This window comes from Pinus tabuliformis, chromosome 4_2, assembly GCF_031772625.1.
Source record: "Pinus tabuliformis cultivar Carrire ecotype Pingquan chromosome 4_2, CPIR1, whole genome shotgun sequence".
In the NCBI taxonomy this organism is placed as follows: domain Eukaryota; kingdom Viridiplantae; phylum Streptophyta; class Pinopsida; order Pinales; family Pinaceae; genus Pinus; species Pinus tabuliformis.
This window is the reverse complement of record NC_142304.1, coordinates 375,972,323-375,988,501: the sequence shown is the minus strand read 5'-3', so window position 1 is coordinate 375,988,501 and position 16,179 is coordinate 375,972,323. Positions and strand designations below refer to the sequence as shown.

The 16,179-nt window shown below is 37.3% G+C and overlaps 1 pseudogene; it reads left to right on the top strand.

Moving 5' to 3' along the window:
* The first annotated feature begins 8,906 nt into the window (after nucleotides 1-8,906).
* On the top strand, nucleotides 8,907-10,198 carry LOC149169503 (T-complex protein 1 subunit delta pseudogene; annotated as a pseudogene).
* Nucleotides 10,199-16,179: the final 5,981 nt, after the last annotated feature.

Below are 16,179 nucleotides of genomic sequence, written 5' to 3'. Positions count from 1 at the left end.
CGTGTGTCTCGATCAGATACAATGGAAGTGGGTAATCCAAAATGAACCCATACATGTTCAAAGAATAATTTTGTAGTCTGTTCAGCTGTAATCTGTTTACTACAAGGTATCAAAATACACATTTTACTGAATCTATCCACAACAACATATAGATAGTCATGACCTTTCCTAGATTTAGGTAGTCCTCCAACAAAATCCATGGAAACACTTTCCCAAGGGTGAGAAGGAATTGGTAATGGAGTGTACAAGCCTAGTTTTCTATTACTGGGTTTGCTCTTGGCACACATGGCACACTCTCTTACATATCTAGAAACTATCTCATTCATTTTCGTCCAATAGCAGAATCTTTGCAACTATGCAACTGTTTTACTTACCCCAAAGTGACCTAATATCAGAGAAGTGTGTGTTTCTCTAATTATCTTTACTCAGTTTGTGGAATGCAGAGTTTCCCACAATGGTATAAGAGTCGGTCCTTCATATGATAGTCCAATTCTTCTACTCTTTTGCCTTGACTCAAAGTTGCATATACATCTTTAAAGTCCATATCCTGAGCATATTGTTCTATGTAGCTTTCATGTAGCACATAATTATGCTTAAGTATGGTAGATACATTTATAATGGGTCTAGATAACATGTCTGCAACCTTGTTATGTATTCCCTTTTCATATCTGATGACTAAATGAAACTCTTGTAGAAACCCCATCCATCTGTAATGTCTTGATTGCTGCAACTTAGTTTGGGAGTGTAGATATTGAAGTAATTGATGATCAATATGTATTACTGTCTCTTTTCCCATTAAGTAATGTTTCCACTTTTTCACACTCTGAACTAATGCATACAATTCTTTATCATATGTAGGATAGTTAACTATTGCATGATTAAAAGTCTTATAATGATAACATATGGGTTTACTGTGTTGTGTCAACACTGCTCCCATGGCATAGTCACTGGCATCAATTTGGATCTCAAATGGTCTTTGTAGATCTGGCAGTGCTAGTACAGGTGCTGTACTAATTTTTTTCCTTCAAGGTGTCAAAGGATTTCTGATGTTTTCCTCCCCACTGAAACACCTTATCAACCCTGTTAAAGCATGTAAGGGAGTTGCAATCGAGGATAAGTTAGAAATGAACTTCTTCCAATATTATGCTGCTCCTAAGAAGCTTCTCACTTCTATAGAAGACCTAGGTTTAGGCCAGTTCACAATGACTTCCACTTTAGAGGGATCTATTTTCAATTCACCTCCCCCTACTATATGACCCAAGTAATTTAGAGATGTTTTGCCAAATTCACATTTTGAGAGTTTAACATAAAGTTTTTCTCTTTTCAAAACATCTAATGTATACTTAACATGCTTTAAATGTTATTTCCATGTTTTACTAAAAATCAGAATGTCATCTAGATATCACAGTAACAAAATCATCAAGAATCTGAGTACATCATTCATTAATCTCATGAAAGTAGCAGGAGCATTAGTTAAGCCAAAAGGCATAACTAGCCATTCATACAATCCCTGCTTTGTTTTGAAAGTAGTCTTCCATGCATATTTCTCTGCAACTCTGACCTGATGGTATCCACTGTGCAAATCCAGCTTGGTGAAATAAACAACTTCCTTCAATTGATCTAAAAGATCATCTATGCGAGGAAGGGGATAACGATTTTTGATTGTTATCTTATTCAGTTCTCGGTAATCAATGCACATTCTCCACGAGCCATCTTTCTTTCTCACCAAAACGATTGGTGACCCACATGGTGATGTGCTAGGCCTGATGAACCCTTTCTCGAGCAACTCCTGCACCTGCTTCTTGATTTCAGCATTCTCTAAAGCAGACAACCTGTACATCCCAATGTTAGGCAATTAAACATCTTGCTGCAAAATAATATCATGTACTATTCCCTTTTTGGGTGGCAGACCTTTCGGTTCCTGAAATAAAACATCATACTTTGAAACAACCTTCTCTATATTAGCTTGCTGTTCAGCATTACAACCTTCAAATACATTGGTTTTATCAGGTTTCTTCTCATTTAAAACCATCAGTAAGAATTGTTTGCATGAATTTATCATTATTTTCATCTGTCCTGAGTTTATGAGAGTATAATTATTCTTGAGCTTATGAGCTCTTACAAAGTATTTAATTCCATCTTTAACAAGTAGATACTTGTTCTCAGCTCTATAGAAATAGCCTTTCTATCATACAAGTAAGGACTTCCTAAAACAATTCCACATATATCCAAAGGAATTATGTCTAACTCAACCCCATCTACAAATGCTGACCCAAAATAAAACTTGAGTTTGCATTGTCTAGTCACTCGTAGTTGTGCTTTATCATTCAACCATCATAATGGGTATGGTTTCTTGTGAGGTGTAGTTGCTAATCCAAATTTCTTTACAATTGCTTCAGAAATTAGATTTACTTGTGAGCCACTATCAAACAAAGTATCAATCTTTTGATGTTTGGAAATAACTTGAATATGGAAAAGCTCATGTCTCTTTCTCTCATTTTCTTCATCAACGACAGATTGAGTAGAATTACTCGTAGATGCTTCAGAATTCTTACCTTTTATACCTATGGCTACTATAGTTGTTTCATCTCCCGAGTTTGACCCCAAGACTCGTTGAATAGCTGCAACAGTCTTCTTCTTCTTGCCCTCGGACTTCTTAGGTCTCAGCTCTAGATGCAGAATCCAACAATGCTCATCATCATGCCCCTCCCTTTTATAGTGAGTGCATGAAGCTTTGTCTTTCTGTGCAGTGTTAGCCTTCCTTTCTTTCCACTTCTGCTTTCTTTTCTCCTTGCTATTGCTTACAGTGGGTTGGGATGGTTCCCCAACTTCTGGATTTCCATTCTTTCCTCTAGCTTCTAGATGAGTAGCTTGTACAGATACCTCATCTATACTAGTGGGATTAAACATGAGGATGGTATGCCTCATGTAGCTGTGTAGACCACCAATGTACTTTAAAAGAGTCTCTGGTGAGTCTAGTGAGATACCCAACATCAATGCTCTCTTTCTGAATTCTTGAGTATACCCTTGTACACTTTGCCCTTTCAACTGTCGAAGAGGTTTCCAACTCATCATGGCTTGTTGCATGTAGGCCAATGGATAGAACTGCTTTTTGATTGCAGCAACAAATTCACTCCAGACAGAGATGGTCTTGCCATGTCTTTTCATATCAGCTTGGGTCCTGCCTTCCCACCAAACCAAGGCAGTGCTTCCTAGGCATAGGTGTGCTAGCTGAATCTTACTCTTGTCTGAGTCTATGTTCTGTACCCTACAATACACATCAATTTGTCTAATGTAATTGTTAAATTTTTCAGCATTTAGCTCTCCATCATATATAGGCAAATCAAATTTAACATCTAGCTTAATCAAAGATGCTTTCTTATTATGCACAGGGCTATTAGGAGGTGTGAGAAAGATTTCCTCTTTCCCCTTTTCTTTGGAGTGGTCATGGAAGTGAGACTCATATTCTTCTTTATCTTGTTTAGAGCCTGATGAATCTTCATTCTTTTTCTTTCTAAAGTCTCTGTACATTTCTTCAACCATAGAATTTATAGCTAGGAAACTTTCTATGAATTGAGGGTCTGGCCCTGCAGAACCTTCCTTTGACATTATCTTTCGATGATAGACTCTCCCAATTTCAAGATTGGTTTCCACCAACTCTCCTTCTCCTAATTTGAGCTTTGATCTTGTGAGCATTCACAGCTAAACCAACATATGCTTGTCTACCCTTACAGCCTAAAGCTTTGATACCACTTGATCTAATATTCACCCTATGAGTGACATCATTTAAGAATTTATTGAATACAGGCATTACAGACTCATGTGCTGGTGTGTGTTCTATGTTATTGAAGCAATGGATCAATCAGATTGCTAATACACAGATAATAAAATGGAAAGACAACAGAGAAATACAGTAAGCAAATAAAAAGACACAAGAAATTTTTAATAAGGAGTTCACCCTATTTCTCCACGGCTACATATCCAGTCCAGATTTCAGTGGTGGCTTTGTTTTATTGTGCCTTTAAGCAGAGAATTACAATATAGGGACTCGATGTGAGTTCACCTGAAGCAGGTTTTTCTTGGCAGGGTGGTTCTTGGATTCCCCAAGCCACTGGAGTGCATAGACTCTTCTTCTTCTGCCAGTTCTGTGACCTTTTGGTCTACAATGGAAAAAGCCAAATGCGATGCTCAGTCCGGAAAGATTCCTCTATGGGATGGCTTGAATCTTCAAGCTCTCTGGTGCTCGATGCTACCTTTGGTCAGCTCGGCCCTCTGTATCTTTTGCCTTTCTTCACTGTTCTATGTGTTCCGTCCTCCTCTCGGGATTCTGGTTCTTTTCTCTATCTCTCTTGGTCTCTTGGACTTTGACTAACTTCACTATGTATTCTATCTCTATTCATGGCTTTTAGCCATCCATTCCAAGATTGTTCTATTCCTCTTCCACCTCTGTCGATTCACTTTCTGCAGCTGTGCTTGGAGTTCCCTGTTCGGCGTCATCATGAACGCTCAGGGAGTGGCCACATATCCTCCTCTAAACAACGCCAACATACTTCGTCGATTTGTTTCTTCAGTTATGTTGTGGATGCGTTATTCCTCCACCATGGTGGTCAAATAGATTCCAAATCCTTCTAAAACACGGTGTATTCCTTCTTCGATTCTGCTTCCTCCATCGGGCGGGATCTCAGCCATACGATCTGTGTCCTCTAGATCTGATGCCATACGCATGTTTCACGCGGTTGACTTGCTCGACCAACAACGTGCAATCAACGATGGTTTTCTCTCACCTTCCCCTACCAAGTGTTGATCAATGTATGGAATTGATCTGCTCTCGTCCAAAACCTCTTACCGTTTAAGGGCACCCTGATCAAAACCGTCGATTTCTAGATGCGGGTCCTGCCATGTACTTTCAATGCTTTTTTTATTTTTCCGCCCACAGTTCTTCGGTTCCCCCATGCGACCGAGTGCTCAGGCTTTTCCATTATGGCCCTGTTCCTAATACGAGGCTAATCGCGCATCAAAAATCACCTCTTTTTCCTGATCAAAGGCTCCCAGGGGCTAATTCGGCCTCTTGTGCAGTCTCCATGGGCCTCGGTCAGCGCCCTTTGACCGAGGTCCTCGTCATTCCATGTTGGCTACCATTGCCACTAGTTCAGGGTGTTTTTGATCGCTGTTTTGGATTCTTTAGAGATTTGTTCCCACCTGATACACTCATGGTTCCTTGACAATCTTCTATGGATCCAATTAGGATCATACACTCCCACATAATCGTGCAATTGTGAACCCAATAACTCTCAAAGGAAGTCTCTCAATGGTTTTGATATCAATACTCCCGTCTTTGAGTTCAACTCCTTGAAAGCAATGTTTAACTAGATAGGCGGCAGTTGTTTCACTAGCTCGTCTATGTCCATATAGAGAAATGTCCACTCCATGATGTGGGAGCCTAGACGAGAAATATATGTCATCAACATCTATAGTGATTCTATGGTCTCTGATCACAAAGCAATCTTCCTGTACATTTCACTTTCTCACCATCCATTCCAACAAATCTAGGTGGGCCTTCATGCCTGGAATTGTGAAAAATTTATATAGGACACAATTTTTTAGAGCCTATAATGTTTCTAGATGGTTCAAAACAACTACATCTTGTTCTTCATGTTCACACTCACTCCACTCCATTTTTGTAGTTCAAAACCCTACAAATAAACATGGAAGATCATTAGAAAATGTTGTGGTATTTTTTGCAAACAATTTGGGCATTTTTAATTAATTTTTCAAAGCCCTCGGTGTTGTGTGCAATTTATTTTGAAAACCAGTGCGAATTTGCATGGTTCTAGCCCTAGAAAACTCACAAATCTCATTTTTCTGTGTTAAAATATCATTTGGTGTGCACAGGCCCGATGAAGATGAACTGCACACACCAAGGGTGATTTTTCAATTGATAAATCCCCCCCCTCCCCCCCAAAAAAAGAAACTAAACGCATAGTAAAAATCAAAATAAAAGCAATGAAAATGAAGATATCAGAGAGATGGTTTACCTGGAGAAGACGACTCGTGATTCGGTGCAACACTTTTCCCAGAATCTTCCTTTGAAGTTCTTGGTGAAAACTTCACTCTAACACTCTCAAATGTTATTATTATTATTTTTTTTTTACTTTTTTGGATTTTTTATAAGTTTTTAGGCCCATTAAAATATTATTTTTTGCCTATTAGCCTCTGAAATCCAAAATTTTAATGTTTTTTACAATATTTTTGAGTGGTAACGATAATTATTTAGTTTAAATGTGTAGGACATCGGTTATTTACGAAAATGAATCATTTTGGCGATGAATACATTTTTATCACTTTTTTGAACTCATTAAACACCTATGGAAAAATGAAACCAGAGTTCTCTTTATGCCCTTTTCAAACTCCCTAAACATGAAAAGATCGCCGAGAAATTGACTATTCAAACTCATAAAAGTAAATGAACAGTTGTCTATTGAGTATAAGTTTACCCCTTTTACAAATTGAACTAGACTATTTATGAAAAAGGTATACATTGACTAATCATGGTCAATAGAGTTCTCTCCTGCATTATTTTACCCTTTTTCGGGCTTGAGAGACTAAATTTATGAAAAAGGACACTGTGGAGTTTACTTATGTTTTCCTTCTCACTCCCTAAAACTGAAAAACACTGAGATTTACTTTCTTCGGGCTCGTTAAAATTTTACATTGAAAAAACTAAACGAGTTTTGTATTTGTGTCTTTTCAAACTCTTTAAACATGAAAATGAAATCGAGTTACCCCTTCAATGGACTTGTAAAACTTAAACATTGCAACACTCATCAAACATGATGTGACAAAACCATTCCTTCCTAGGGTTCATTAAAAATACTTCGAAGGACTCATTTGAAGGATGAGATTACAGGACAAGCATATGTTATCCTCCTCAAGCTTTCCAATAATAAAGAGGTACTTGCCAGTAATGGTGGGGAAAACTTGGGAAAGAACGCTTGTTTATATTTTAAAAGGAAGTATGTCACTATTGAAGTCACTTTTGAGTGTCCAGTTTGGGAAATCCATTTGTCCCCTAATTGACCATACCTCATTGAAAGCCTTCAGTTGGGTTGGGTATTATTTTTGAGTCAAATGCTACCAAGTCAGACTGTCATGTCACTGATATGTTCAATAGAAGTCCAACCTCAGTCAAAATTACTTTTCTACTCATAGCCTTCAATCACATCGACCATCCCTAAGTTAGTCCTGGATTACTCCAAACTGATATTCTTCAAAACTTGACATGTGATTTGTGTCGTATGCCCTCCTAGGATGGTTAAGTTCCTATCAACTTCATCTCACTATCTTGGAAGTTTATATAGAAACCCCCTGTACCTTGGAGTCTGCATGCCTTAATGGTAGGTTTCTCACCTTAGATGATAGGTTCTCAACATTGACCTTCGATCAAATTATTCTATGAGTGTTCGACATCAACACATATATTTAAACTTCATAGATTACACTGGAAATACCTTGAGAACAATTGTCATTATTGATGGTTTATCTTGCACTTGCTAATAGTTCACATAAGTGACCAATAATCAAGTGGCTTCTACCATGTTCGACTATGAGACATTCACTTACATGGTTAGATTCATACTACAAATTGAGAGATGGAGATCAAGACCCTAGATCTAGTTTCATCCATCCAGGTTGTGTGGAGTTATTAAATATTCATGATTGTAAACATAGATCCATTGATGGTTGTATCCATACTATGTCGTTTATTGACATGGATCTTCAGATGTATTTCCGTACTAGTTCTTTGAGACATTTATGCTCTGAGTATGGGAATGCCTACCTCAACGATGATTTTATATTGCATTGTAACATTTGATTTATTGTTTCATGTCTGCAACTACAGTCTCCAACCCAAACCTTGGCATGATAAAGTGCTTTAGTCATCAAGCATTTATTCTAAATTTTCACTTTAGGGGGCAATCTATTACATGTCATTTTGTCGCATTAGGAAAATGACTATTAGTATCCTTCACTATCCATCAAAGTGTTCCAAAGCACCCCCTGCAAAGCTAGAACCCAAATAATCCCAAAGAGAATGAAATTACTGGATCTCAAGTCTCAAAAACCTATTTTTGGCTTCTTGCGCAGTTCCCTAGTCCATTTCTGCGCATACACAAAAGAGACCATTAGAAGTTGCACAAAAGTGCTCTCTGTCTTACACTTTGTCTTGTGCACATGACTTAATGCAAGTAAAATATAAAAAGTAAATTCTAGAAGCTTTGTTAGTTGAATATTTCCCAACTAACAACTTCAAATGGATTCCTACTCAAGCCTAATCCTTCCCATGATGGAGCTACTTCCCTCTCTTTGTGGATCCCCTATCCCACAATTTTGGGATCTCATCCATGAGGAAGAAGATCCCAAACCTCCTCCTCTTGGCCTATAAATCAAACATAGGTGATAGGGTTGGAGAGGACCATTGAAGGTAGGATTATGCTACATAAATTAGGCTATGAGGCTTTTCATCCACAGAGAAGGTTGGATATTGTGAGAAGAGTCTTGTAACATCAAGGCTTTGAGGTTCTAAGTTTGTTCTCCCTTTTATTTAATAAAGAAAACTGTTCTTTCCTAATCATGTCTTTTATGATATCATTTGTGGGATTCCTTGATCACGCACATAGGTTATGATTGGTTATTGACTAAATTTATGATATATGTTGAGTTAAGCATTTCATTTACCTTTTATTATATATACTAGATGCTTTGAATCTTTGTCTATTTATGTCTATGTAGATCTCCTTTGAAACATCATGGAGAAGTTCTGGAAAGTGCTGGAACAATATCTAAAGCATCAAGGAGAAGCTAACTCTTGAAGGCACTAAAAGGGAATTCAATAGGAATTTCGATAAATGGTAAGTGATATCTTGCATATTGCTTGTTTCAATCAATCGTAAGCTAAGGAAAGGTATCACTTGTTTTCTTTTTTGTTACTAGATTTTGTTTGAGATTTATGGAGATCCGTCTTGACTGCAAGGGGGATTAGTTTTCCTAACATGAAAGATTGGGAGTCCGTGGTGAAGAGCGCAAGTACTTCTATGAACAACGAAGTGGTAAGTGAAAACTATTCCCTTCTCACTCCTTTAGTTGTTGATGTTGTATTGGATGTCGCTGACCATGTGAAGCCCATTATTGTGGATTTCAGGGACATTAGGGTTGTCATGAAATTGGGGGTGACTATTGATTATACAAATATGGTCGAGGGTTTGGTATTTAATAAGAAGGTTATCCATACTACTGGAGGGATGACTAGGGTTGAGAATGTTAAGATTACGGTCATCCAGTTTCAAATTTCACCTCCCAAGGTTGACATTGAGAAAAACATAGTTGTTTCAGGCCATACCATGACGGATAAGATCTTGAAAGAGGAGAAAAGTTGTATTCTCAGGATAATTAAGAAATTCAAGGCCACTAGCTATAATTTCTTGTTGATTCAAAAGAGTATCTTACAAAATGCTATGACAAATATTTCACTGCATTATTTTTTAAGGCAAAGATCTTGATTTTCAAGGACATGGAGAGGGATGATATTAGGTTTATTACTAAGATACTGAATTATTTTCCTATTTTGAATATTAAGCATTTTAGGGAAGAGAAGTTGGGGCATGCAGATATCATGGAGGAGGTTACGGTTGGGGATGATAGGATTGTGAAAATTACTGGGATAAAGAACACGGGGAAGACAAAAATAGTGCTCACCAAGGGGTCAAATTAGTTGGTTTTGGATAAGGAAGAGTGGAGTTTGCATGATACAATTTGTGTTGTTAAGTTTTTTTTATTAACAAGAGGTTTTTGATTATCCGAGGTGTGTGCACCAGAGATTAAAATGTCAAGGAAGTTAGGTTTGTGGGCTAAGACTTTACAGGGAATGGAGATTTACTATATTCATGGTTTCGATGAAGCACTGAAAGTCATTCCATATACGTTGGTTGAAACTACAGGTTTGAATCCAATTGTTGTTGTCAGAAAAATTTGAAATATGAATGGTGAGATAAACATAGACATTATGAGGAAGGGAAAGATAACAAACAACTTTGAAGAGAATATTGTTCAACCATTACTAGTGATTAATAGTGCAATATCCTTGGAAAAAGAATGTGTTCAGATGATTCTAAAGATTGATGACATCATGAAAATTAGGTAGAGTGGTTAGCTTGTATGCAAAGAGGTTCATGAAGAAGAGTGTCAACTTCTAAATTTTTTTAGAAATATTTCATAAGTTTTTTTATTAGAATCTTCAACCTTTAGGCACAATAGTGAGGATTAGCTGTTACAGCCTACAAGATAATTTTCTAGTTAGAACTATTATAGTATATAGATTCCAAGACAAGGTATTCGTAGCCATAAGATTTTAATTGTATTTGATGTTCTTTTAATTAATGATTTTTTTATGAATCAATCAATGCATTATTTTTTGGCATCTTCTTTTGTTGGTTGATTGGTCTTGTGCTATTTAACTATTGCTTGTTTGTATTTTTCTTTTTTCTACTGAGCTGATGTACCCTTTCCATGATCACAACATGGTTAGTAATATGCAATGTATTGCACGTAATGAGTCTCAAAATTGCTTTTGTTTCCAGTTTTCACATTTAGTTGAAATTTAATATTCTTATTAAACTCAAAATCCCAGTTGCATATTATTTGTTATCTCATAAGAAGGTTCTCATGTATAAGTGATTGTAAGACATCAATAGGGAAATTTTTCATTTTAACCCTCATAGATCTATAGTTTTTCCAATTTTAAACAACATATGCCCCATAAATACAATGATACTTATGGTAGGCTTTTTTTTCCTTGGGAAAAAAGCCATAATTTTAATTTCAATTGTAAAAATTATTCGAAATTACACTTTGTATATACACACCCTGTATGTATTTGATATTGTTCTAGATGTTTATTTAGTGTGCTTTGGTAGCTGCATATTTTCTAGTATTTGTTCAGTAAGAGCCATATACATAGATTTGTAAAGATTACATCAAAAAGTTGGTAAATATAATAGTTGTTTTCACTGTGTAGTGTTATACTATCTAGTAGAATAGTATCATAGAAAGAAAAATATTTAGTTGAAAAGTAATGATTTTCTTCTTTGACATTTTGATCTATATAGGGAATGTGATAAAAAAATATAATTGTTGCCTTCCCTTTGTTTTCTCTATCTCCCATAAGCCTTGGTCCATCTACAAACCATATTTTGACAGTCGATCAACTTATGGCATGCTTTTACTTAATCCCAAAGAGGTGAAATCATATTCCCTGATATGGTTGAAGTTAGATGTATACTAGATTAAATATAATATATAAGTGTATTTAATAAATAAAAAAAACCCACTCATTTATTACAAGCACTTTTTTTCCTAATAACTACCAAATTCCTTAGAATTGAATGTTGAATGATCTATATTTTTGCATTGAAACTGGTCGACCGCAGGTCTTATCTCCTACAAGAATCAATCTCCTTTAAAATAGCATTAGTTTTCCTTAATTAGTCATTGAGTTTATCCTTCAACTGATGTTCTAAAAGTCCAAGTGTTTAGATCCTTCCAGATGTATAGGAAGGATTGTGAACTTTTTAATTGTTTGAGCTCATCACTAACTTGATGTTTGTGATTTTTCCTCAATATCATTTCCAAGTGAAAACCCCTTAGCTTTATGGTTCTTAAAGCATAGTTCTATTACAATTTGATATTCTAGTATATTTATCACTACTAGTAGTTATTTTGGTGTCTTAGAAAATATGAAAAATATAATTTGTAGTGCAAAAAACATGTTACCTATTTGTGTCTGTAGCCACATCATTGTCAAAAGCCTGAACGTTCAAAATTCTATATATTTTACTTCATAATGAGCAATAGAACTCCTAATTGATAAATGAAAACTTTTGAAGCTATTATGAATTCAAGTTGAATCATTCTTTAACATATCATACAAAAATTGAATGAATTTTGTTGTTTTTCTGAATCTGTGGAGTTGATGTTCCCATTTGTATATGTTTCCACTAATATTTTTGGTAAATGATTGATTCTGTGCTTTTCACCAAAATCAAAAGAAAGAAATTACTCAATAAACATAAATATTTTTGGATTTATACACTTGATATCAAATGTATTCAGAATATCTTAAAAATCTTGTCCAACTTATAAGTTCAAAATGAAGAATTGCTTGTATGTAGGCAGTTAATGCAACATAAGTTCTATAAAAATTATGGTGCATTTTTCCTATAATAGAGAAGAGGAAGGATGCTTAACTATATCATATTCTGTTAAAATTGGAAACCATGGCAAAACTTCATGTGGTTCATCTTATTCATGGCTGATAATATTTTTATTAGATTCCTCTCATTGAGAGGTGTAGGATTGATATAAAGATCATCCGATTCCGATAAGTATTCATGGAGATATGAATTTATTTTGATTATGGAATTATTATCAAGCCGACCTACAACTCATGTAGGCTTAGAAGCCCAACAATTGCATCTATTCAAACACCAATGTTGTGTATAAATTGTAGAAATTTTGAGTAATAAACACTTATTCATAGAGTTTATCCCGATTATACACTATTACGGAATACATGCATAATACATAACCTCCTCTACGTTCATAATCAATTTAGCAGCATCAAAAACAATGAAACATCAACCACATGCTCACATTAACACAGTATGTAACCCGGGGAAAGCTTACAGCTGAAAACCCCACATTATCTGTATAGTAATGATTGAGAACATGTAACAATACATAGTACAATACTCCTCACAAGTACTCAGTACTATCTCCACCTGTTACACACAAACTAGCTCAGATCTGTTGCCTCAAATCTCCTCCACTGTTTGCCTGCCTCCACTGCGCAATCCTGCAAGAGAATGAATGAGAATGGCTGATCCAAACTCATATTTACCTTGTGAAAATCACTCACACTGGAAATCACGTGAGAAAAGGCTATTCTACTGGGCATATGTTGTGCAATCCTCATGGGCATACTCAATACATTGCTTGTGCAAGATCTCATGCACAACTATAGTCACAACTGATAGCAATCTCAACCTATAACACCTGTCTCCACTAAACTGTACATGCACTGAGTTAACTGATGTATCCTTCAGTTGAATTATGAGTTAATAATTAGTGAATTAATTTAATCAATTAATTCACATCACTCATCACTAGTCTATTTGCAGTTAGACTAATTACAACTAGTTTAACAAAGTCAAACTGAACACAACTCCATCAACTCCACATCCAACTCCACCAAACTCAACCACATGAGTTCTAACTAATGTCTTGCATGCAATAGCTCAACTGACTCACAAGAAAAGCATATTTCCTTCTGACAGCTGCATGTGCCACATCTGTAGCTCAAACTAAAGTGCTCCAAGAGGATAAGATAAAGTTTATAGTCTAAATATTTTTATGAGACAATAATATTTGACTTTTCTACTTTTGACTAGCAGTCTAAAAATAGACTCTAATCACTCCTGTTGTGATCCAAAAATATAAGTCCATCTATTTTTCCCAACATGACCAATCATCCATAAATAGAATCCTGCAACTCATAGACCATGATCCATATGTCTAAAAATAGACATAGTCTAAAAATAGACTTTATGCCAAAAATAGCCTGCGAACCCACTTAGTGAAGGTGACTCCTTTCCACTAAGATCCATCATCTTGTTGCATTCTCAACACTCCCTCTCAACAAGATATGGATTATCAACAACCCCTATCTTGCAACTCTGGAATGTTCTGCATGCAACACATTTTCCTGGTCCACTTGCTCCAACAACACTTGGAACAAAAACACTCCCAACTGACCACTCTGTTGGGCTAGGAACATACTTTGATGCTGAAGCTATACCTGCTGCTGACAAGTGCTCCCTCTCTGAAATCTACACTACTGTAAAATCTCCATGCATCTCGCACCATTGCACACCTCTCTGTGCCACCTAGCACTGTGCAAAACACTTGTGCCTCTCGCATTGCTGCAGCCTGCTAGCTATGTGCTGTCCTAGGATTCCCTACACTGTCGCTCTCTCTGCCACTCCATCCGCATCTATCTCTACCCAATCAGTCAGTTCCTGCTACTCCACATCGGGGCTCCCGTAGCAAGGTCTCATCCAAGAGGTTGGGTACCTCAAAGATCCTGCCCCTCCTCCTTGGGACGATCAATCCACATCACCCCACCTCCTACCTGGAGGTATGGCTGCATGTGATCCCTCAGCCCACCTGGCTCAAATTTTCCCCCTACTGGAGGTCTCTGCATGAGTAGATGTCTCTACTCGATCTCCTCTCAGCTTCCCTTATTGTGGCTGCTCCACAACCTCCTGAAGCTACTGCACCAATCGTGGCTCCTCCACAATCATCTAAGACTTCTTCTGGCTCTACATGTTGAGAGGTAATATACGCTCCTTCTCAACCACCAAGTCTCCATTAGTTGCCTTGCTGCTCAAGGCTTTGCATGCATCTTGAACCTCAAGAGCATACAAGTTCTTGACCCGTGAACCAATCTGCTTCACCTGTCTAGTGATGATGTGTCTAAGGAAAACCTTTCCCTTACTGAAGGCTACACCATAGCCTCTGTCTTCCAGCATCACGATCGACACCAAGTTTCTCTTCAGTCCTGGTACATACTTGACATCGGTCAAGGTAAGGTGAGCTCCATGAACCCTCTAAAAAATAACCGTGCCTACACCTGAGACACTATACTTCTCATCATTACCCATCCCTATGAGTATCTAGAGATCTTTCTCCTCCAAAGTACTGAACAAACTCTTGTCACTGGTCATGTGGAAAGAAGCTCCACTGTCAAGAAACCAACCACTTCCCACCATGGATGAAACCATGCATGCGAAGAGTGTGAAATCCAACTCAAACTGTGAAGAAAGTGCCTCACCTTCAGATCCTTCCCTGGATCCCTTCTTGGATTTCCCCCGTGGACAATTTGCAGCATAATGGCCCACCTCATGACAACGAAAGCATCGCACTTTCGATTTGTCAACCTTCTTCCCATCATTGGAAGAACTGGATTCGGAAAGAGAACCCTTCTCCTTCCCCTTCTTCACCTTACTCGCTAAGGCACAGTTCTCCTCATCATGCATGCATGAAGAACTGTCTCTGGTGCTCCGTCTAATCTCCTCCTGCACAAGATCTGACCAAAGTCTCTCCCATCCTGGAAATTTCTCCTGACCATTGACAGAGTCCTGATAGGAATGCCAACTCTTCGGAAGACCAAGGAGAGCCAAGCTCACCAAGTCCTCATCATCAACAGTCACCCCCACACTTCCCATCTCATTCCTGCACTGGGTGAACTTCATGAGATACTGGGGCATACTGTCTCCATTCTCACACTTAGATTTTTCTGAGTTTATCCTTGAGCACCATTCCACCAACTCAAAACTCAACCGCTTCTGATCTAAAATTCATGAGAACAAAGTATTTCTCGTACAGAGATTGACTGTATGGGAATTCACCAGATATCTCACCTTCCAAAAGAAGGATGAATCCAGAAGCTACCTGGCCCGATTACAGACTCTGCCTGAAGAAATAAAATGTAAACACTTTCTGAATAATAGATCTGATGATCAATCATCGCTTTGATATCCTGTAGAACTTTTTCTACGAATCAACCAGCTCTGATACCATGTAGAAATTTTGAATAATAAACACTTATTCACAGAGATTATCCTGATTATACACTATTACAGAATACATGCATAATACATAACCTCCTCTACGTTGATCATCAATTTAGCAGCATCCAAAACAATGAAACATCAATCGCATGCGCACATTAACATAGTATGTAACCCGTGGAAAGCTTACAGCTAAAAACCCCACACTATCTATATATTAATGATTGAGAACATGTAACAATACATAGTACAATACTCCTCACAAGTACTCAGTACTATCTCCACCTGTTACACACAAACTAGCTCAGATCTGATGCCTCAAATCTCCTCCACTATTTGCCTGCCTCCACTGCGCAATCCTGCAAGAGAATGAATGAGAATGGCTGATCCAAACTCCTATTTACCTTGTGAAGATCACTCACACTGGAAATCACGTGAGCGTAGGCTATTATATTGGGCATATGTTGTGCAATCCTCATGGGCATACTCAATACAT